The sequence below is a fragment of the Orcinus orca genome, chromosome 5 (genome assembly GCF_937001465.1).
Source record: "Orcinus orca chromosome 5, mOrcOrc1.1, whole genome shotgun sequence".
NCBI classification, from domain to species: Eukaryota; Metazoa; Chordata; class Mammalia; order Artiodactyla; family Delphinidae; genus Orcinus; species Orcinus orca.
In genome coordinates, this window is record NC_064563.1 from 68259814 (window position 1) to 68284759 (window position 24946).

General features: G+C 43.5%; 1 protein-coding gene and 1 long non-coding RNA gene across 7 annotated transcripts in view; one reads left to right on the plus strand and one right to left on the minus strand.

The window, feature by feature from the left end:
* The window catches only part of DGKG (diacylglycerol kinase gamma), a 210180-nt gene extending 194342 nt beyond the window's left edge, over positions 1 to 15838 (minus strand). For all 6 annotated transcript variants that reach the window (XR_004476058.2, XM_033403218.2, XM_049710225.1 and 3 more), the window contains exon 1: positions 15483 to 15838. The gene's annotated coding sequence lies outside the window, so the exon portion shown is untranslated. The remainder of the gene's footprint in view (positions 1 to 15482) is intronic.
* The window catches only part of LOC125964498 (uncharacterized), a 168563-nt gene that overhangs the window by 53012 nt on the left and 90605 nt on the right, over positions 1 to 24946 (plus strand). The gene's annotated exons all lie outside the window — the stretch shown is intronic.

The following is a 24946-nucleotide window of genomic DNA, read 5'->3' on the forward strand; positions in this document are numbered from 1 at the left end:
TGATGCTTTTCAGAACCAGCTATAAAAGATGAAATGGTATAAATTTTCACTTTCCCCCGCAGAAGAAATTAACGAATAAATCGAAAAAAACTATGACATGGGAACTCTGTGGCAACATCTGCCTGCAGTGGTTAGGAGTGGCTGGGTGCATGAGCTAGATTAGGACACTGGAGGGTTTGGGAGATGAGCACAGAGTTAGTCATTTGGATGAACGTATTTAATAAATTACAGTCCAATTGGAGGGACGGGCCTCCCTGGGTGAATCACTTTGAACTAGACAAAAATGGCCAACAGAAAGCAGCCCCAACTAAAGAAGAAACAGTAGAAAGAGAAAAGTAATTTGATTTGATTGACTAACTCTATTTTGATTGGAGTGTGAAATCATATAATGAATTTAGTTTGGTCAGAAAGGCATCCTGTTGCTGATGGAATCACATGCATTTACACAGTCCTCCAACCATTTATAAGGTGTGACTTTTAAATATATAAATAGATCTACTCTCAAACTTATCTTCCTCCCAGCTCCACCTCAAAAACTGAATAACACAGATTTGCCTATCTTTTTCAATGTAAATGTCATTCTCCACATTCAGCGGGTTGATAATTGGTGTTATTTACTTTCAGCCTCCTTCCTCCTCCCAAAATTTCAATACCAAACCAGAAACCAACTTACCAAGTTTGTTTTGTATTATCTATCAGCTCTGTCCCTTCATTTCATTCCTTGTGACAGCACCTCCAATTTCTGAGTAACAGCCTGCTCACTGGCCCCAGCATCTGCCTCTAGTCTTCAGAATTGTCTCATTCCATTTCAGTCTGCTCTGCATATGAATACTTTACTCTAGGAAAACCACTAGTTTCAATTATTTCCCTTCTCAAGAACTAAGAATTACTTCTGACTATCACTTTGTGTCCAATTCCTTTTCCAAGCATTCAAGGTCCTTTATCATCTAGTCTGACCTGATGCCCCACTAGTTTTCGGCAAGACAGTGAAAAACTTGGGAATAGGGATGATGTTGTCATCCATTCTTCCTGCTGACAGTTGGGATTCTGAGATTAAACGGAAGCAAACAGTGTCAATACTGGATGTAGTTTTCTGGGTCATGATTCACCGTATGCCGAAAGGGGGAGTTCATATCTAGTAATGAAATGCTTGCATCTCATGAGCATGGGGTGGGGGGGCATGTATTAGCCTAGAGACTGATGAGCAAATGATCAAAGAGCTGTAATAACACTACAAATCAGTCTAAAGTGCAGAACTGCTGGTAAAACAAACAGGAGAGGGGAGGTGCCTGGTGACACGCACAAATATACACACATGTACACATTATTACAAAGAGTACTAAAAACTGTATTTAAGGACTGGCATGTCTATATGGCAACATGGCTTTGGACCAAAAATTGGTTTATGATGGATATTCATGACCCTAAAGATAGAGCACCTAAAATATCTTATGAGTGAGCAGAAAAGGGTGAGGAACGGTATGATATCATCGTGAGCATGTTCTACCAGCCTCTTGACCACAAGGAGGAAATGAAGGGTGCATTCCTAGCCCCTACTCTTCTGGCATGAAGGAAGTTGGAACAGTGAAAGGGAACTCATGCTGGCTAAACGTTTGCTGAAAGCCTCATTTGGCTAAAAGAGCATCAGACAAGTGTTTCTATTTCCCTTGTTGAAATGGAGTAAAGAAGTCTAACTGGATGAACTCCTCTGGACCTTACTCTGACCAACAGAAAGACCCTGCTTGCAGAAGGGTGAAGCCAGCATAAGAGACATCTTAGGAGAAAGAAGCTACTCCAGCTCAGAGGTCATTATTGTCAGGGAGAAGCCAGGCTGTAATAAACAGCCAGGACCTTTAAACTTAGGCAGACACAAGAGGGAAAAGGAATGGTTCTTTAAAAAAAAAACAAGTGCCTGCAGGACTAACCCACAGGTTCATAACTGAAAAGGACGTTTAGAGATAAGAGGGAAGGCACACAATCAAGCAATATACAGGAAGATGGTACAAACTTACATGAAGTACATCATGAAAAAAATAGCTCAGAATGATCTGAAAACATTAAGTGACCAAAGAAACAAACTAACTAACCCAAAACACTACTGACCAAACAATGTTTGAGGGAAGTTTGAGGAGTGGGCTGCTCCATTCTAGAGCAAGTAGAGCAAAGGATAGCTTGGTCTACCGCTTGGGACCAGGATGACCAGGCTCTTTAACCACTGTTATTTGATCTTTGAAGAATTTTGGAGAACAACAACAGCAACAACAAAAAGCCAAAGGACTAGAAACAAGCAAACTAATCTTCATTATCAAAACAATATTGTAGAATATGGATTCTACAAACCATAAACAGTGTGAGCATAATATTAATCTTGGCCAAGAGTCCAAATCATATTTTAATGATTTTAGAATAAAAATCACATGTAACCTCACTACTAATTATAACCACAATTAACATGTTGCCATAAATTATTTCTGGAATTTCCCTATGTATGTATGCATACACTTTTTTTTTAAACTCTTTTAACCTCTTTCTGACTTTTTTCACTTATTTGTTTATGGTGACCATTATTTGGTGTTACTAAACATCCTTCTACATATTGTTTTCCATGGCTACATAGTACTTTATTATACAAACGGACCATAATTTATTGCTTGTCCCCCATGTTGTTATTTATTATTATTCATTTCTAATGGTTAGAGACTGTGACCTTTATTATTTCTGTTTTAAGGAACTTGCAGAGATTTTATTTGTAACCTAATACAGAGTTTATTTTTGTAAATGTTCTATGAGCCCTGGAAAAGAAATTTCATTCTCTGTATTGTGGGTACTACACAGCATGTATTTTTAAAAAATCATATTCATAATATTACATAATTCCTCTATTTTTTTTCTTTACTTGATATAGGAAAGCCCTAGAGTGGCATTTTGAAATATTTTACCATGGTTGTGCTTTGAATGCAACATTAATTTTGCATCTATCAACATTTATTGATGCATATATTTCTATGTATCAGTGTATCTTCACTGTGAATTGGACTATTCAGTTATATAAAACCACCCTAATTGTCTTAAAGAATTTGTCCTTGCTAGAGAGGGTGTGGAGAAAAGGGAACCCTCCTACACTGTTGGTGGGAATGTAAGTTGGCACAGCCACTGTGGAAAACAGTATGGAGGTTCCTCAGAAAAATAAAAATAGAATTACCATATGAGCCAGCAATCCCACTCCTGGGCATATATCCAGACAAAACTATAATTCAAAAAGATACACGCACCCCTACGTTTATAGCAGCACTATTCACAATAGCCAAGACACGGAAACAACCTAAATGTCCATCAACAGATGAATGGATAAAGAAGTTGTGGTACATATATACAATGGAATACTGCACAGCCATAAAAAATAATGAAATAATGCCATTTGCAGCAACATGGATGCAACTAGAGATTATCATACTAAGTGAAGTAAGTCAGAAAAAGAAAGACAAATACCATACGATATCACTTATATGTGGAATCGAAAATATGAACCTATCCATGAAACAGAAACAGAATCACAGACATAGAGAATAGACTGGTGGTTGCCGAGGGGGAAGGGGGATGGGAGAGGGAAGGATTGGGAGTTTGGGGTTAGTAGATACAAACTGGTATATATAGAATGGATAAACAACAAGGTCCTACTGTATAACACAGGGAACTATATTCAATATCCTGTGATAAACCATAATGGAAAAGAATATGAAAAAGAATGTACACATATGTACAACTAAGTTACTTTGCTGTAAGGCAATAATTAACACAACACTGTAATTCAACTGTACTTCAATTAAAAATAAATAAATATCCTGAAAAACATAAAGTATTTGTCTTGAGTTGCATTTAGTCTTACATTAATATCATGACTTTTGCTTTAGTGTTTGTTGCATCTGCTTGCTATACCTTTTCTCAGCATTTTTTTTTTAACATCTTTATTGGAGTATAATGGCTTTACAATGTTGTGTTAGTTTCTGCTGTATAAGAAAGTGAATCAGCTATATGTATACATATATCCCCATATCCTCTCCCTCTTGCGTCTCCCTCCCATCCTCCTTATCCCACCCCTCGAGGTGGCCACAAAGCACAGAACTGATCTCCCTGTGCGATGCAGCTGCTTCTCACTAGCTATTTTACATTTGGTAGTCAGCATTTTCTTTTAATCTTTGTACACTGTTCTGTTTTAGGGATGACTATGGTAAACAATATATGGTTGAATTTTAGTTTTGGACCCAATATGAAGACCTCTTAAAAATTATGTTAGTTGTTATCAATGAAGTATTTGATCTCATCATTTTCATGCTCCTTTTAATTCTTTTTAATGTTTCCTTGCCATCTCCTTTATTTTTCGTCCTTTGTCATATGAAGTATGTTTTCTTAGACCCCTTGGTTTGGAAGATAGAATAGTGGGGAAAAGAATTCTATAACTTTCTTTTTTTTTCTTTTTTTTTGTCCGTGTCACGCAGCGCAGCATGTGGGATCTTAGTTCCCCGACCGGGAATTGAACCCACGCCCTTTGCAGTGGAAGCGTGGAGTCTTAGTCACTGGACTGCCAGGGAAGTCCTGATAACTATTATTTTCTAAATTTTAAATGTCAAGAATAAAATGAATCTCTCACAGTTGAACCAAGGAATTCAGAACCTTTTATTTACATTGTCCCATCCTGTCCTATATTCTCCAGAGAAACACCAGCTTTTTCAGGATTTTAAAAATGTTATCTGGGGTTTTAAATCTAAATTTGTTGTTTCAAAATTTTGTGTAGCAATACATATCTTCTCTTTGAATATATTTTACTTTTGCATACAATTTAAAAACTGGATTTACAATAATTATTTAGACATCTCTTTTTAAATTGGCTTCAGTACTGATTGCCTATTGTTTATAACATTACTTCCTCTGCATACTTGATTTGATTTTCTATAGATTAAACTCTGCTCATTAGTTCCACCTAATAGACTTTAATTCTGTAGCTGGGTTTTAGTTTCCTTGCCATCCTTCCATACCTCATTCATGTCTTTGCATACCATACTTCATTATCACCTCAGCTTTTTCTTGTTCTCTTCTGATTTGTAAAGGCCATGGCTTCTTGCCCTCTTAAGATGATTCCAGTCTCCTAAAATGTTCTTTTAGGTCCAGCTGGAGGAGCTCATTCATTTTAATTCTGTATGCTATTCTCTTGTCTTGCACTTTCCTTAGTTCCTCTCTGTTAAAACATTTATTCTTTCTTAAAAAAGGAAGCATTCTACAGACTTGGTGCTTGTCAAATAACAGGTCTTGGGTCTTGTTCTCCCTGAATGTTGAATTAATAGTGGCAGGTGGATGTGCACAGATCCCAGGCAACATCAAGTTCCCAGAATATATTATCCTACAGTAACTCTAGTTTTATTTTCCTCTTATTGATAGAACAAGTTCTACTTTTTGGAATGTATCACAATTTTCTTTACAATGTCACCAAAATTTCCCAATATTGCATAAACATTTAAATAGATAATGTTCATTCTTGAATGTGAAGTATATGTCCATTACATCAAGTTTCTTATATCCTTAAAATTCTTTACATATTCATTTGTTTTTGTCACTCAGCATGTTGAAGATGGATAGAAATATGTTGTCTCCCTCTGTGATTGTGTTTTTGACCAGTTTATTTTATATATTTTGATATTTTTATGTTATTCAGGATAAAAATATTCACAGATGGTATGTCTTCTAATGGATTATATCTTTTAGCCACATTTAATGCATTGCTCAATGTTTCCTTCATTAAATTCTACTGTGTCTAATACTGCTCTCCCTTCTTTCTTTGGTTTACATTTTCCTGGTATATCTATACTCTTTTTCTTCCTCTTTTCTGTCCCATTTTGTTTAAAAGAGCATATATTTAGAATCAGTTTTTGCCCAATCCATGTTTCTTCATCTTTTAATAAAAATGATTAAACCATTCGTACTTAATGTAATAATATATTTGACCTCACTTCTATCATCTTATTTTATACTTTTTTTTAATATTTCCTTGCTATATGCTGTATTAATTTTTAACCTTGGTGCTAATGTGCCAAATCTTCCTCCTAATTTTGAAGTTAAACACGGCACTTCTAGTTTATATTCATCTACTCTCTTATTTAAAAAATTTTTTTAACTTATATTTTTCCATCTATGTCAACAATGAAACAATATTCATGTTGCCCATGATACTAAATGAGGAAGTTAGCCCTCTAAGGGTTTTTGGTTGGTTTTTTTTTTTCTGCAGTAATCTGAGTTTTTAGACCCAGATATTATTATTAAATTTCTTATGTATTTTTTTTATTAAGAATGATTTTTGAGAGTTGCATTGTTTCGTAACCATATTAACAACAATTAAACATTAAGTCAGTGTTTGACTGGTTTCATTTTTCACCTCATACCTTCTATATCTCATCTTCTCCATTCTCAAACTTTAATGTTCATTAATTTTCTTGTTGATCAGAGTATTTGGAGTAAATACTTTTTTTCGGTTAAGGATTTTAGTGGTCTACTGTCTGGGTACTTTTTTTTTGTCTGAAATTATCTTTTCTTTTTCTTCACAAATTACTGAATACAGAATTCCGGGTCGTAATTTTATTACCACAAAATCTGACAGCCATACATCAACTTTCTTCTGACATTTAGTGTTACAGAATGTCTGGCACATGCTTGTTTTTTTTTAATATAATATTTTTTTCTGATAGTATAACAATAGATTTTATTCATATAAACAATTAACTTTCATCAGAATATAGCTTTAATTTTCTCTGGTAAACAATGAACTATTTTGAAATGAAATCAGGAAAATATTTTTCTATATTTTTTATTATAACTTATCTTCCATTTCCCTTTCTCCTGAAAAATTCTGCATTTTTATATTTAATGTGTTGAATTCTAGCCTCCATTTTTTCACTCATTATTTCATTTCTTTATGTATTTTCTATCAGTACTATGAGAATTTACATTCATCGTTGGTTTTCTGCATTGTTCTAATGTTCATGCTCCCATTGTATGATTTGAATTCTGCACAATATTTTTCATTTTAAAAGAGGTCAATTTCCCTAATCTCACATTGCTCCCTTTTGATAGTTCCTGCTATATCCTCTTAAATCTCTGTATATACAGCTTGGAGATTTTGTTTAAAGGTTTCTCTCTTTTATTTTAGTGCCTATTTTATAGGGAGACATTAGTTTTGCATTCTTATATATCTCCTTTCTTTTGAACTACTAAATACTGTTTTCATAAACTTCCACCATGTGTTGATTGAAAGTGAGTCCCACGGCCCATCACCATGTGTGCTGGCCAAGACCTGTCCGAGGCGGCAGTTACGTGATTGAGATTTGTTTTCCATCACCTACCTGTCTAGCACTCCTACAGTCCCTGCCACTTAAAAAATATATATATATTTACTTTTATAAATGGTGGTAAAACATACATAACATAAAATTAACCATTTTTAAGTTTACAGTTCAGTGGCATTAAGTATATTCACGTTGTTGTGCTACCATCACCACCATCTATCCACAGAACGTTTTTCATGTTGCAAAACTGAAACTCTGTACGACGAAATGATAACACCCCATTCTTCCCTTCCCACCCCCAGCCCCTAGCAACTAACATTCTACTTTCTGTCTTTATGAATGTGACTGTTCTAAATACCTCATATGAATGGAATCACGGTATTTGTCCTTTTGTGCTTGGCTGATTTCACTTAGCGTAATGTCTTCAAGGTTCATCCATGTTGTAGCATGTGTCAGAACTTCCTTCTGTTTTAAGGCTGAATAATATTTCGTTTTATGCATATGTCACATTTTGTTTATCTGTCTATTCATCAATGGACACCCGGGTTACTTCCACCTTTTGTCTATTGTGAATGATGCTGCTGTGATCATGGGTACGCAAGTATCTTTTCATATACTTGCTTTCAATTCTTTTGAGTATATAACCAGAAGTGGAATTGCTAGATCATATGATATTCTATTTTTAATTTTTTGAGGAACTGAGATACTGTTTTCCATAGTGGTTGCACCATTTTACAATCACACCAACAATACACAAGGGTTTCAATTTCTCTATAGCCTCAGTAACATTTGTTATTTTCTGTTTTTTGTGGGGTTTTTTGATAATAGATATGCTAATGGATATGAAGTGTTATCTCATTATGACTTTGATTTGCCTTTTCTTAATGATTAGTGATACTGATTATCTTTTCATGTGCTTACCGGCCATTTGTACATCTTCTTTGGAGAAATGTTTTTTAAATCCTTTGCCCATTTTTGAATTGGATTGTTTGTTTTATTGTTGTTGAGTTTGGGGAATTCTCTATATATTCTGACTATCAATCCCCTTTCAGATATGTGATTTGCAAATATCTTCTCCCACTCTTTGCAGTCCCTGCCACCTTAACTTAGAAATGCCCAGTGAAATTCTGGGCTCCTACCCCACACTTCAAAATCAGAATCTCTGAGGGGAAAGTCTCCAGGTAATTGGAATGTAAATGAAAATTCATTCAAGAACTGCTGGGTTGAGTGCTGCCTTGTGAGCACTTAGAAGAGAAAGCAAGGATACTTCGGAACTAACCAAGTTTCACTCAGAAGTCATAGCAGGTGATTCCTAAGTCTTTTTGACAAGTCTATTAGTTATGTAACTCAGAGAATGTGGTAGACAGAGGTTTTAAGCACAGGATATTTGACAAAGTTTCCCATGAGCCTTGCAGGCACGAGGGAGAAATACGTGTTGAATGCAAAGACAGGGACAGTATGCCCAAGACCATGGATGGAGTGCAGCGTCCAGTGTAGGTTCTGACATGTTAAAGTGATTTTTAGAGAAATTGTAACGGAGTCATAGGAGATTTTCCAGAGGAGGTTAAGAATTAAAAACCCTGTAATTTGATAAATCACTGAGGGAACTTCTTGTTCAGCAATGGTTCTTAACTCTGCTGAACACTGGTGTCACTTGGGGCCCTTTAAAAAAAAATATTCAGGCCCAGGCCCTAACCCCAGAACAATTAAATTAGCATCTCCTGGATTGGGACCCACAACTGGTATTTTTGCAAAGCTCCCCAGATGATTTTAATGTTTAACCAGCATTGAGAACCACTGGTCTAGAGAAAAGGACCATGTTGACAAATCTGTGAGGCTCTAATATGGAAGAGGAATACAAGAGTTTCTGTAAAGACCCCCATGCTTGACCACTCACCTGACAGAAGTGGGCACTGGTCTAGCTGGGTCAGCAGATGGCTATTGGCACAGCTTGCCTGTCAAGCCCAGACTCTAAATGCTGTGAAAAGTCTCCTCCCTTTGTTAAAAAGGCATGAATCTCCTTGATACGGATCTTTCACATACTGGCAGTACATGTATCAAGATAAATGAAAATTGACTCTCCTATGATCTCGTTGGCTCTGTGGTTTCACCTACCACTTAGACTCATGCCTCCCCAGTGTTGGGTCTCTAGCCACATAGCTCATCTATCAACTACCTCTCCATCTGCATCTCTCACCAACATTGCAAATTTAGCAGGCCCCAAACTGAACTCATCAATAACCTCACTCCTGCTCCTTGATCCTCTTGGTGGATGGAACCACTATCCTCCCAGATACACAAGGTAGAAGCCTGGGAATTGCTAGGTTCCTCTGCCCTCCTCACTACCTTCATATTCACCTAATTACCAGTTCTTTCCTGATTCTGTCCCTTCCTCCATCCGTACTAGCCTGTCCAGGCCTCATAGTTCCTAACTTCCAAAAAAAGCCTCCCAATGGGCAGCCCTGCTTCCTGTCTTCTACCCACCCAACACTGCAGCTAGAGGGGCTGCTCTAATGTTAAAATCTGATGTCAGTTCCCACCTAACATTTCTTGGTGGCCCCTCACTGTCTATGAGAAACGATCCACACTCTTTAACTTGGGAGACAAGACTCTCCTGTCCACATCTCTAGACTCATCTCCCATCATCTGTCAATGCACAGTTTTTGCTCCAGCAACACTGGAGACAAGAGCTGCCTCTGAGCCTTGCTTTACACTGTTCCCTCTAACTAGAATGTATTACCTATACTCGTATCTTCACTTAACCTTTAGCCAGCCTTTGGATTTCAGCTGAAGCCCATCTACTCCAGAGAGTATTACCTGACTTTCTTGGTCCAATACCTTCCCAGCCTGGGGAGGTGACCCTCCTCTGACTCTCATCTAAAGGTAATGCTGCATGATTATCTGTTTCTGTCTCTGTTCTACCCAGTTCCACCCATTTCCCAGTTGGAAAATAAGCTTGCTTCTCCTTTCTCCTTTTAAATCATGATACCAGGAAAGAATCTTTAATTTTCACTGAGACATCAATGAAAACCATCAATGATTAAGAGGTTAATTCCAAGAGAATAAAAGAACATTTCTGCAGGAAACAAAGCATTAGGCTTCTTCAGAATCAGAGATGGAAAGAAGGAGTATGCCCTGGACAAAGCACTGGGGAAGAATGGTGAGACCTTGGTCTGTCCTGGAGGTGTGAGCCCATGCAGGGCCCTTCCCCTTTAGATGCAGGATTCCTCATTTTGAATAGGAAGGCCTGGGACCCATTGCTTCCTTGGCTCCTTCTCTGATCTCATTTTTCCGTGACGCTAGAGACTCTTAGATCTGCCTCAAATTCATACAATCTTTTGGCCTTACTGAATATATTCCAGGATGCCAAGACATCATGCAATTGAGATCACTGAACCACTCTCCTTAATCTGTTCAGAATCATAGAATAAGAAAGCCACTACTACCATCACCATTGTTACCACCACCACCACCACCATCATCATTATCATGAACTACCATCACCACCCACCACCACTACTGTCACCACTACCACCACCATCATCATCATCATCACGATCATCACTATCACCATCACCCTCATGGCAAAGACAATTTTACTTTTTTAAAATGGGAAAAATAACTTATAAAAATGTCTTAACTTGAGGTGTTGATGTTAATCCCAGGAAACACTGCAGAACAGGATGTGGAATGAGCTTTTAGGAGTGAAGTTGTGATCCTGAGAAATCAAAGTGGGTTAACTGCTAGTAGTTTATGTCAAAGTAACAAAATTGCTTCTTTGACAACATTATTAGGCAGGGAGATCAGGGAAATACCAGGGATAAAGAGTATCTGGACTTTATCAAAACTTTTGATATGATTCCTCTGATAATCTTTTGAAAAAGATGAAGAATTATGGATTTAGTGATAGTACAAGAAGTTAAATAAATTTTCTTAAAAAGTGCTATTTACTTATTGAATTAACATTGTCTTTCAGGAGCATATAGTGCAATGTCTCAGAATGCTGTAATATTCATCATTTTTTATTGATGACTTAGTTGAAGAGGTCATCAGGTTTGGGGACAACAGGAAGCCAGCTGGAAGGGACAGTATATATGCTGGATAGCAGAATCAAAGCCAGAAATATCTGGGCAAGCTGGCAAGACAGACTGAATTAAACAAGATAAAACTGGGAATAAATGCAAGGGCTCTGTATTTGAGTCCCAGGTAGCATCTGTACAAGCATGGGAGGGGAAGGGGGTGGCAGGCAGGGGATACAGTTCAAGAGTAAGTTTAAAAGACAGCTGGGTTTTTTCAGCCGATACTAAACTCAACAGATGTTACTTGTATAGACAGCTACTTCAACCTGACAGGGTTTTAAGAGAAACATGAGATGTAGAAAAAAGGAAGTGACAAACTCACTGTACTTGGTGCTGATTAAGCATCCCTTGAAATGCTGTGTTTTATTCATTAAGAATAAAGAAATTAGGGGAAAACGGGGCAACAGTGATAATGATAGGACAACACTGGAGCCAGTGGCCTATGGGGCAGGATGGTGCAGTGGGAAGGGCACTTGCCAGGGAGTCAGGAGCCAGGTTATGTCCATAGTTGGTGGTGAGATCCTAACCAAGCCAGTACTTCTCTCCCGGGCTGACGATCAGCCTCCCTGTGGAGAAGCACGGGGGTGGGGGTGGGGGGGTGGTTGGCTGGCCCGCTCTCCTAGGTTTTGGCCCTCTGGTCAGACCACACTATGGGTGGGTTCCTTTCTCCTGACGTCACACCCATCCAAGGACAAAACCTCTTGAGCCCCCAAGCAAAATTTTACACTCTTGAAATGCTATTAACATTGCAAATAATACCAATATTTCCCTTGGGAAGCCTTCAAGAGAACCCCTTCTCTGACTTCCTGGGAAGCTAAGATGATGACAATTCACATTATTACACGTGATATTTACTGAGGTGGCAAAGCAAAAGCCCTGGGAAAATAGGCTTTGAAACCATAAGGGCCTGAGTTAAAACTCAGCCTCTCTACTACTAGCTTTACAACCACTTACTTAAACTTCCTGAGACTCTGTTTCCTTGTCTGTGAAATAAGGTTACCACCAGGCTTGTAGTGATTTGAGTCTGAAGTAAGACAATGCATGCACAAAATACAGCACAGTGAGGGGCACAAAGTAGGTGCCCAATAAATGGTATAGCTAATGTTACCCTACATTTACTACCACCGTCCCTCCTCCTCCCCTTCGTCCTCCTCTGGCCAGGCAATGTGTTGGCTGCAGGGGATACTGTGGAAGACAAAATTCACACCTCTGCCTGCACCAAGCTTACAATCTAACCAGCACTGTCCAGTAGAACTTTCTGCAATGATAGAAATGTTCTATACATGCCTTCTCCAATATGGCAGCCGGAAGCCATATGTGGCATTTAAGTGCTAGACATGTGACTAGTGTGACTGAGAAACTGAAATCTTAATTTTATTTAATTTTAATGAATTAAGTGAAAATGCTAACAGTCACATGTGGAAATACATTGCACAACTCTAGACAGCTTTCAGGTGCATTTCTGAGACCAACCGATCTGAGCAGAACAAAGGTTCATCCAAAGAGAAACGCACATAGAGCACCCAGTCCATTACCTGGAGAATTCTCTACCACAGAATGTCCCCTTTCGTATTGCCTAATTCAGTTTCTCTTCTGTGGCCACATTCTTTTCACCTGAGGACATTTTTTTGGATGGTACGTATCACTTTATTTTTTACTGCGTGATCCACAGTCACTAGCCTTGAGCGGCTGGGGTGGGGAAGGGAAGTGAGGCAGGTGAACTCTGTTACATATGAAAAGGTATCAACTCCCTCTGCGGTTTGGTAGTGGAATTCTAATACTTGGTGTAAACAAACACTTCTTCAAAAATGGCCAGTATGTGAAGAAGCTGTTACTGATTGGCTGGGCTGGCTGAATTTGGCTCTGATAATGATGTACCCTCCTAGGAGGGAGGGCTGTTCTAATTATTTGTGTGGAGAAGTGGGATGTTATGCCATTTACATATTTTACACACTAATCTGATTTGTGTGCAATTGTGGGTAGTTTGATTCTTTGCACACTTTTCAACGTCCCACATTTTCTACCTTCAACATGAATTACCTTTACACTGAAAATGTATATCATAGTGTTGCAATACAATAAGATATTGTTTTTAAGAAAAGAGTTTTACCACAACAAAAACGGTAGGGGCAGCCTCCCCTCTAGGGATCAGCAGTAGAGGGAAGAGCTGCTGCTTTATGGGTACTTTCCTGAGCAGAGCCTCTCGAGCACAGCTGGGACCTCTGGGAGTGCAAGGTTGGCGGGATCCTCCCCTACCTGCTGTAGGTGCTCTGCGAGATTTGAGGGGGAGCTGGAACAGATGTCCTCAGTAGTTTCTCCTACCTCTGAAAGTCTAGGTTCCAAGACGCTCTGATTGTTTATCATTTTCTCCCCATGTCTGGGTTGATCTGAACCAAACACTAACATGAGATTGTAAGGTGGCAAAGACTCATCCACTTGCTCCCTACTCCCACACCCCTCCCAGAAAAATGCTTGTAATAACGCCTACAGTGCTATTCACAAACGTTAAGGGTGATCCGTAAAGAAAAGACTTGGATGGGAGGTACAGCAGGGAAGTTAGCTTAGTGGCAGACGCTGTATTTCATGAGTATCATTTACCTTCAGAAAGGAGGCAATTACAGCCCTTTTTAAGAAGACTAAGTCCCTTCCCACGTTAGGACACAGCCCTGGAATGAGAGGGGCATAAAGCACAAAGGTAAATTGTATGTGTGTGTGTGTGTGTGTGTGTGTGTGTGTGTGTGTCCAAATAGTGATGACACTTGCCCCCTATGATCTAATACCCTTCGCTGACAACGAGGGATGCCCTGTGCTCCAGTAAGCGACTCTGAGAGCTGTTTTTTAAACAAAAAATCCCAGGCACCGAAATAGCGACGTCGTCTCCCCCTTTCGAACCCGAGGGGCAGTTCCCAGCCCTGTGTCCTGACCGCTGCCCCTCATCAGCGACTCCCCCTGGTCCACACCTCCCAAACCAAGGTGCGTTCCCCCAAGTCCCGAAATGAAAGAAGAACAAACGGCCCTCCCAGGCCCTCTTCCGGACAGCGAGGTCATCGTATGCTAATGAAGCCGGAGGAGACAGCCGCCCAGCGCCCGCCTGCGAGCGTGCCCGCGGGTTAGCAGCTCTACTGCGCGCCACTGCGGCGCAGCCACAAATCACGGCGCGCTGCTGCAGACCCTCCTGCCTCACCGCGGGGAAAGAGGGAGGATGCGGGAAGGTCTGAGTCCCGCACCTGTATCGCTCACACCTGGGAGCTGCCTCCTGGCTCCGGTCTCGTGCTTCCCGCTGCAGTGATGGCACGGATGGGGACAGCTCATCAGAATCACCTGTAGGGCTTTTTCGAACTCCACAGCCCCCTCCCCAAATTCTAGCCTACTCGTCTAGAGGAAGAAAATCACTGAATGTGCAGGATGAGTGCACTGGTGGAGTTTTCGAAAGCCCCACAGGTGATACTAGATGCACGCACACACAGGAACACACATCTTGTGAGTCCGAGACTAAACAGGTCAACCCGACGTTCTCTCCCTGACCCTCCTCTCCTTCCGTAGCTACTATTTGTCAAGGTCTCCGCGTTCGCTTCAGCTTCCCTTTACGACCCCTAGCTCGGGGGCTTTGTGGAGTCCCCCAAAGTCCTGGAACCCCGCGGGACGGTCAGACGCTTTGGCGGCCAGACGTTAGAAAAAGTGTCCCCGCTCTTTGCCGCCCTTGTGCACCCTGGAGCGCGAACTGAATACTAGAAGGGGCGAAATCTGACCAGTTGCTTCAGCAAACTGCGTGGAGCCAGGACGCCTCCCGCCCGCACACCTTTAAGGTTCGGAAGGTCCTCCCAGTCGAAGAGGAAGCCGGTGCGCCACCCCGGGCGACTCCCCGTGCCCTCACCCTGCCAGCGGGGCATCTCCTCCGGCAGGGGCTGTGTGGCAGGTGGCATCGTCGGGGGCGGGGGGGCGCGCCGAGGCCTTGTCTGCAGCTCCGTCCCCTGGCCACGGGACCGGCTCCCGCTTTGCTCCCCTTTTCCAAGTTGCTGCAATCCGCGCCCCCAGCCCGAGCCCCCCTCCACCGCGCCGGCCACGGTCTTACCTCAGCATGCAACACTTTGTTGCGCGGTTCTCCGGAGCGCTCCTTCCTTGGGGCTTATTCCCTTACTTGGGAGGAAAGATGAACCGAGAGACTGAAAGGGGACCGAGGCTGGCGTCTGGGCGTCTTGCGGCCCGCGCAGCCCTCCCGGGGAGGGGGTTGGAGCTCGGGCGGCCCGGAGGGGGTTAGGCAGCGCCGGGGTCTCTGCCCGCTCCGGTACCCGCGGCTCCTGAGCGGTGCGTCTCGGCTGCCCGCTACTACGGCACTGCGGCGCCCTGCCCCTCGCAGCGGGCAAGTCAGGATGCCACGCTCAGAGCTGAACCCAGCTTGCGGGCGCAGAGCCCGCCCCCCGCCACACAACCGCGTGCGCGCGCACACGCGCCACACCCCCGCGCGCGCGCGCGCGCGCACACACACACGCGTGAATGCGGGTGGGCTCCGTGAGAGCCCGCGCCCCTTTGGTAGTTCGGGCACTTCTCACGGGTAGGGCTTCGGTTTGGGAGGAAGAGTTAGAGGCTGAGTGGTTTGGAGAGGATGCAGCAGTGGTGGGCTCCGCAGGGAGAGGCCAAAGGCCCGCTGACTCAGGGGACAGGGACAATGGTTTGACAAATACCCACATCTCAGCCAGGGCCTAGGCTGCCTCACTATCTCGACCAAGTCAAAGAAAAATCAAAAAATTAAAAGTCAACAAATTCGCTCCGTTCCCTAGGCACTGTCTCTAGCATTCAAATCACTGCCCCTGCCCAGGGACCTTTTTTGGAGGCTGGGGATTGGTGGCTGTTCAATCTGAAAAGCTTTCTCCCTCCGCAGGTATAGTGGCAACCGCCGCAGCTCCCCGGAGCTGGGCTCTGATCGCTGGATCAGGTCTCAGGACTGAGGGTTAATTCCCTTTCTCCTTTGCTTTTAGGGGACCATGGGCTGTTTTCCTGCACAGCAAATAGACCTCTTCTTACTTTTAAAATGTAGAAAAGCACAGAAAAGGGGCTGGGAGTGAGGGGTAAGTGATGAGGGCCAACATTGGCCAAGGCACCATTCTTTCTTTCCATGACGTGCAGGTCTGTATGGGGTGACAGTGGTGGTGATGACACTATCTCAGGCATGTCACACCAGCAGGGTGACTTCTGTCCATTTCACACCACATTTAGAGTCATCCGGAGTTTGGTCTCTCATCTGTAAAATACGTAAAGTTTACCAGTTTCCACAACTGAGAATTCTTTTCCGCCAGCAGGCAGTAAAGGTCCCCGGCTCAGGACTGCAGCCAAGAAAAGCTTTCGGCGGATGCAGAGGCGCCGGGGGCCCTGGGTGTCTGGGCATTTGGGGAAGAAGCCTCAAACAGGAATGTCAAACAGCCCCGAGGACCCTGATGGTCAGTGTCCATATTGGGCCATCTGCAGGCAGGATGAAGGGACCCATGAGAAATTGAGGCTCAGAGATTTCCCAAAGGTCCCAGAGCATAGTGAAGGCAGTGCCAATACCAAGGACCTCACGTTCACACTTCATCCCACCATTCACCTGTCATCTATCTATCTATCATCCTGGCTTGGTTCTTAAAGTTCCCTTCAGCTGGACTGAAATAATCCTGGTGAGGGTGCTCTCAAAGTTCTTTTATCTTTTCTTGTTTTCCTTTCACTCACTGACTCATTCATTTCTTGACTATCTGTTAAGCTCCTCCTGTGTCTTCCAGCACTTTCCCCTGACTCTAGTCCTGGGCCTTCCTTGGGAAGAAAGAGGAAGCAAGAGACAGAATGGGCTTAGAGCTGTCCCTGTCCCTGATAGAAGAGAAGGCTGGTCTCAAGCTTACTGTATGCATTTTCACTGTGCTAGGTTGGGTGGTTGTAGAAGACAAAATCCTCGCCTTCAGAACCACATTCTCTGTGGAGGGAAACACGCTTATCCACACGTCACAAGAAAACAGTTTTGTTCTGTCTAATCCTGCCTCCTTCCAAAGAAGGGGAAACTGAGAGAGAGCTTGTATTTGGCCAGGCATTATGGTGGATATGGGGATGCATGCTTGCAGGTAGGGGTTGGGGCAACATGGAGTTATTCTGCCTATTTGAACTAGAAGGAAATAAGTTGGGTGGGAGGAATGGGAAAGACATGCAGAGACAGAATGCAGACACTTGGCTGGGAGTGCGCTGAGGAAGAGTAACGAGAGAGAAACGTCCAGAACAGGGCTGCCAAGCAAGGATTTGGAGAACAGGGATGCTTGCAAAGATCAGTAAGCAGTTTGCTAGGGGAGAGGGGGCTCGCTACGAGGTTCCTGCTCTCTACCCTTCCTGTGAGATAAGGCATTTGTAAAGGCATCTGTTCCCCAATTTGTGAGCGGATTCCTTTGGGGAACTCAGGGTGGTGTTGAGTTCAGCATCTGGGTTGATGTAGGGTGAGTACCGAGAAGCCTGTGTGGGCAGAGGACTTAAAGACAGCTGGCCACTGGGTTACATGCAAATAACATGTGGGAAAAGGGTTGTGCAAGAGGTTGAAGCAATGCGGAAGGCAGGGGGCTGGAGGTAGGGAGAGGCATGGAGAACATTTATGTTGATTGAGACTTCATGGGGGAGGTGAGGTTTGGGATGGGATGTGAGAGGAGAGTAGGGATCTGACACACAGATCAGCAAGACAGGAAAACCTAGGCTGAGGGAAAGCGAAAGCACAGAAGGAGGACAACTCAGGGAGAGTTCTGGGCCTTACAGTAGAAGAAAGGAAGTTGGGACCCTGTTGTAGAGGGTCCCTAAGTGCCCTGCCAGCGGTGTAGACTTCAGGCTATGAGTATCGAGGAACTATGGAAGATATGCGCTTTTTGTTGTTCTTGTTTGGTTTTGACAGGGAAGGGGCTGGGAAGCCTCTGATGCCAGCTTTCCCGGGTAAGGGCTTCCTGTCAGAATGGAGAGCCGAGGAGGGTCAGGCGGCAGAGATGTCGTGTTGCTGCCTCCGTGAGAGCCCAGGGGTGCAGGTGGCTCACTGCAACAGGGTGCCCAGTGAGGGGCTGAAGCCCAGGCCCCACCAGCCCAGCCGTGCAGCGTGGCAGAGCCAGTGTCCTGCCTTTTCTCTAGTTTGCACAGAGGCTTGGCATGCACTGACAGAAGCCCTGGCTGCTGAACTCTGTCTTTGAAAAGGCTGGAGCCCCAGTGAAACGAGTGAGGATTTACTGAGCATTTGCTGTAAGTGCAAATACAGGTAAAGTGGAAAGAGTCTGAAGCAGGAGTAGCTGTGAACCTGAGCACACCTCTGCTCTTGGGTGACACTGGGAGATGCATTGCAGGGTACAGAGGAGGAAGCTTACTTCCTCCCCCCGGAGCATTTGCAACCCATGGCGGCTATAAAACAAACACTCAAAACGATTAAGAAGCAATGAAAGACAGTATAAAATTAAGTGTCGAGTTGTATAGAGCAGATTCTCAGGGTGTGAGAAGGGAGACCTCCTCCGAGCTTGAAGAGTCCCGGAGGGTTTCAGGGAGGGGGAAGTTCTGGGCTTCCCAGTGTTGGGTCCAGGTTGGAGAGGAGAACGCGAGGAAAGGGCTGGAGGCTTCTGAGCGTGGGCTTTAGCCTCCGTGGCCACTCTAATGCTGTTCCCACTGGTGGCCAAGCACTCTGATGAGGCGCCCTTGCTTCTGAGAGACAGGGCATTTTTGGATGGTTCACTGGCTCAACACTTTTCATTCCCTGAGACTTCAGTGTTGGCAGCTCACACTTGCCATGTGGCTCTGGGAACACATCATCCAAGCCAGCAGCTGATGCCTGATCTCTATTGCCAAGGCAAAGCTGGGGCTGCGTCAGGTACCTGTGTCTGGAAAGCTTTAAGTTGGACCGTCTCTGACAAGCTGGGGGAACTGTGCGTGATGCTGCCCATAGCTGAGGTCACAGAGGTGGGGTCAGGCGACCTGACTTCAGTCAAGACCCTGCTTGGGGGGATCAGTTTGCTTCATTTTTCTGGGCCTCACTTTTCTCACCTGCAAAACCAAAAACTTACACTAGATTATCTCCAAGTTGCCTTCCACCCAGTATTTCATGATTTCATAATTAGTAGGGTCTTTCCATTTTATCAGATAGGTAGAAGATGGGAACGGATATTAAAGTCCTAACTTTAGCTTTCCTCTTTGCTTTGGTTGTAAAGGTTGTGCTTGAAAGAAATTGTGAGGCTGTGGATGGGGACGGAAGAAGTAGGAGGCTCGGCTACTGGTCACAGTTTTGCCAAGAACAGGGTAAGTGAATCCAGCCCTGGGAATGTAGGCAGGGCAACCCCCTCTATGGGCCTCGGGTTTCTTATTAGTAAAATAAGGAGGTTGGAAACGGTCTCTACAACCCTTTCTGGCTCTGCTACTATGTTAAGTACTGCCAACTGAACAACTTTTAAGTACTGGCTCATAACCGGGGTGGACCACCTCCACAAAGCTAGCTTGAAAAATAACCACAATAACAACTGATAAACTTGGGGGGAAAGCACAAGAGAGAAGCCATGAGGTTAAGAGTAATAAACACACCATTTAGATGGAATTGGAAGACCTGGGTCTGTGTCTCTAAGCCTCAGTTTCCTCTTCTGTAAAATGGAACTAGCAATACCTGTACCACTGGATAGGGTAATGATTAAATGAAGAAGCATATGTGAAAATGCTTTGTATATTTAGAATTGCTATGCAAAAACTGTATAGTTATTAAAGATGGTCTGTTCCCCCAAGACAGTCTGTCTTTAAAAAAAAAAAAAAAGCCCAATTATATTACTTACTCACTGGTCTGCTTCCTAGGAAGCAACAATTTGGGTCAGTAACTGTCTCCATGCCCCTAAGGATAGCAATATTTTAACATGAAAACTTAATAAAGGAGCTGGCGGACTTTAGACTAACAGGCTGCAAATCTGCCCCCTGCCTAGAATTATGCAATGTTACAGTGGATTTCTCAGGAACTTTGATTGGGTTTATTTGAAAAGGAAGGAGACACCCACCCATCCAAGATCCTGCTTTGACTGTTGCCTGTTGAGAGAGGCCCGGTGGGAGGAAGGGAAGGGAAGTGTGAGGAAGTAGGGACAGAGAGAGAGAGAAAAGCCTGTTGCCTTCCTGTTGTATTTTGGGCAATGGATGCTAACTTCATGCTTTAATGAGCTTGTAAAGAGGCTAATTTTGGTTCACTCACATCACTCTGGATCTGTTTTCTGCTATGTCTGGTCAGGAGACAGTGCTGTGGAATTCTACACTGCTGTGGAATTCTTCACTGCTGTCCCTAAAGGGGAAGCTTTTCTGGGGACCCCTGGGAAGAGCCACAGGGAGGAAAAGCTTCCAGTTCCATAAATGACCATGTGCTTCAAAGCCTGTCCAACTCACAAAACTTTTGAGAGAATCAGTCCATTTTTAAAAATACTGGTCACTTCTTTATCTCTTGTTAACCAGTTTAGAGGCACAAAATGTCACAATATGTTAGAAATTAAGGGGGCCCCTAAGTGCTGGCCCTTCTCTCATCCCTTCTCCCAACCTGCTGCCAGAATTACTTTCTGAAGGCAGACACCCCAGAGCCCTCCCTCTGCTTAAAAGCCTTCAAGGCCTCAGATTCCTCATCTATAAGATGGACATGATAATACTTACTATGCATAAGTTTTTACGGGGTTTAGAAGAAATTATCTATTAAAAAATTCACACAGCATAGCACAGGGAGATCAGCTCGGTGCTTTGCGATGACCTAGAGGGGTGGGATAGGGAGGTTGGGAGGGAGGCTTAAGAGGGAGGGGATATGGGGACATGTGTATGCATATGGCTGATTCACTTTGTTGTGCAACAGAAACTAACACAGTATTGTGAAGCAGTTATACTCCAATAAAGATCTATTAAAAAAATTAAAGTAGCTGCAAACAAAAGTTAGCACAGTGTTAGTCACATAGTAAGTTCTCAGTGAATGGAATTATTGTTGTTACTGCTTTAGAATAACCTTGATATTCCCTAAAATGGCATGTGAGGTCCTCCGTGAAGTGGGCCCGGGTAACTCATCCACTTACACTTCCTGTAAGCCCTTCAAGGACTCGGTCCACACGTTGACTGGCTTCATCATCCCCACACACCTTGGACCCACCCATCTCTGTATCCTACTCAGGCTCCTCCCACGGCAGGGAGAGCTGCCTTTTTCCTCTCTCTTACTCTTTCTATAGTGCTACCTCTCTGCTGAAGTTAATTATCCCCTCTCCTCTCCTCCCATTGAGATTTATTTAACACTTATCCTAGTATTTACAGCAGGCTGCCTCCTATTATGGTCCCTTGCATGTGCTTCACACCTATTGCCCTGCCCCATCCCTGGGACAGCAGTTGTTCCTCACACTACACCTTAATCATCTTCCTGTCTGTCAGAGAGTATTGTGCATCGTAGGGGATCAATAATATTGGATTGAATTTAAAGAAGACCTCCTTGTTGTCCCTGAGGTTCTACCACTGAGGGAAGGTTGATCCCCACTTTCAAATCTTCTAAAGAGCTACCAGTCGCTGAGCACATACCGTGTGCCAGGCCCTGTGGCGGGTTCCTATGTTCACCCTCCTGAGAGCACCTTCATCCTCACTTTACCCTGGAGATCTGATCGCTCAAGATCACCCAGGCATTAAGCAGTGGAGCTGGTAAGAGAAACCAGAACCCTCGGTGAGTACACTCCCCACTTCCTCTGAGTGAGTGTCTCCCACGCTGAGCGCGCTTGCATTTTCATTCTACAGCACTCGTGAACAAGTCAAACTGTATGATATAAAACTGGATTATTGCTGCCTGGCTGTATTTTTTGACGTCTTCTCCAAGTAGTTTTGAGCAATATGATAATAGAAATAAATAACCATTTGTTCAATACTTACGTATCTAGCACTTTACACACACACACACACACACACACACACACATTAATTCTACAAAGGAGATGTTATTAATCCCATTCTACAGAGTTTAATTGGGGCCTGCTATTGGCAGGGAAGTACGAGGGGGGGATGTGATACTCAGGGTGGAAGCTATTTTCCAACAGGTATAATGTTTTTGTTATTTTAATCACCAGCATACCAGCTGAATCTCAGCCCTCAATTTTTACTGAATGATTAATAGTTTCTTTCATCTCTCTGACATATGCTCTTAACCCTAAACCCATACATATCTCGTGAAGTGACAGGTAGTCACTGGCCACCTTCTTCCACCACTGGAAGGAAATGGGAGGAGAAAAAGGGGCAGGGCGCTATACCAAAGAGACACAGTCTCAGGAGATAGACTTAAGCTCAGCTGAGGTGATGTGCCTTCCTCTCCAGCTGGCAGTCCTCCGGGTGTGGTCTTCAAATCACCTGGGTCAGACTCTCCTGAGTGCTTGTTAAAATGCATATTCCTGGGTTCTATCTCAGACCCATTGAATCTGCCTCCCTGGGGGCAGAGGCTGGAAATTTGCATCTTTAAACAAATCCCGCAGGTGACTCACCTGGACCCTGAAATCTGAGTACCACAGCCGGTGCTAAGCTCCTGTCAGGGATCCCTTTCAACTGCAGCTGTTCCAGATGAAACTGGCTTTTTCTCAAGTTATCAGCATCCATAATAAATAAAGAGAAACCATTTAAATTTTCATTTTATTGCTTCCCAGTGTTGCCCCTGGTCCAAAGGCTATTGTACAGTTTGGCACATTCCATATGTCTATTTTATGATGTTTAAAAGAAAAAGTTCCCTTCACAGTATAGCTTTATTGCTTCTTATTATTTTCCTTTGCAAATATCTCCAGTTAGAGCTACATTGTCAGTTACTTTTCTTAACGTGGGTCCATGAAAAAGTCTATTCAGAATTTCAAACAACAATTTCATAAATAGACTTTCAGAACACAACATGTTCCTAAGTAAGGAACTGTCTGTATTTTACAGTTTTTGTCATTATTTATCTCTGAGAAAAAGATTTTTACAGTTAGCCCTAGAAGGATGTGCTTTGGGGGACTCTGAGTTTTCCCAAATCTCCTTCTCACAGAACTCTAGCTAGCGTCGTGGCTTTCTTGACCTGCAAATTGTTTCTAGGTGTTCTGGGAGTTTTGCCAGTTTGGCATATATGAACTACAGGTGTAGGAAGTGGACTTTTTTTCTCATTTGTGAATTTTTTCCGTTTAAAGATGCTTCTTGGGCACCTCCAGTGTACCAGATGCTATGGTAGGCACTGGGGATTCAGACAGGCGTCTTGCTCTCTGTCCTTGAGAGGCTGAGTCTAGTAGGTGGAGCAAAAATTACCGACCACCCAGGGAAGGAATTGGTGGTGAGAAGGGTGCTGTGGGATTAAGGTCTAAAGGGAAGAGAATCAAGCAGTTGGTGGAGGGAGGATGAGAGAGATCCGAAGCACCCACCGGGAGTTCTTTTTCTTTATTTATAGATATTCCATTGCTTTGAGCGATCCCCACCTCTGCTGGCCTAGGCATGCACACCAGCAGATGTTCCCTCGGTGTTTGTGACAACAGCAAAACTCCTCTCCCTGTGCTGAGGTATGGGGGCAGGGCTGGAGGCAGGGGGAATAGACCACGGCCATTTTTCAAGTGGGTGAGGGGCAGGAGATGCTAATTGAGAGGTGGAAGGCAGGGAGGACCCTGCATTCTTTGGCTTTGTAGGGGCTAGGAGCTCTATGTATTTTTTCAAAGAGACTCTAAACCTGTTTTCTTGCCACTTCCTCTTGTTGGTCCTGATCTTGCCTTGGTATCCGTAAGAATAAAATGCATCCCTTTTTTATAGGACATCTCTGCAGATGCTTGATGGCAGCTTCCGCATTCCTCCTCCTCTTTGCCCCAGAACATTCACTCGTCATTCATTCTGGTGTCCATCCGATACACATTTAGTGACCAAACGCTCTTTACGAGCCTACTTTTTCCAGGCACTCTGCTAGGTGCTGGAGGTATGGAAATGAAGAATGGGCCTGTGTTTAATGGGAGGACTGGCGTGTGGACAAATGATGACACCATGGCCTCACAATTGATCTGGGAGAGAGAGGCACAGGGCATCCAGCTGGGGTAGGTGGCTGGAGGGGGCTGGAATGAGACTTCTCAGAGGTAGGTGATGATGCCTTATCTGTGTCTTCAAAGCTAGCCAGGGTCTTCTGTCTGTCCTCCTGTGACACATGGGATCCGTTGACACCTGCTGCCAGGGGTGGTCCCAGGGCCCTACCCAGTGGTGTGCTGGAGACAATGGTGTGCATCTCTTCCCAATTCTGTGCTCAGTTACATCATGTTGGTAGTTTGAAATCAGCCACAGTGAGAGTATTTATACCACTGTGATTTATAGCAAATGCTGCTGTAAATCAGCACCCTTGCCCCACTCTCACCAGAGCTGTTTGTCAAATATTTAGTAGCAGGTACCCACCATAACACCTCATAGCTGATGCATGGTAGAAACTAACACAGGGAAGAGGAAGGGCCTCAGCTTAGCTTCTAGTTCTACCATGTGAACGGTCTGCCCACCTTCCTACCCTTACCTCTCCAGCCTCCTGGGTAAACACTCCACTCAGACCCTCACAGT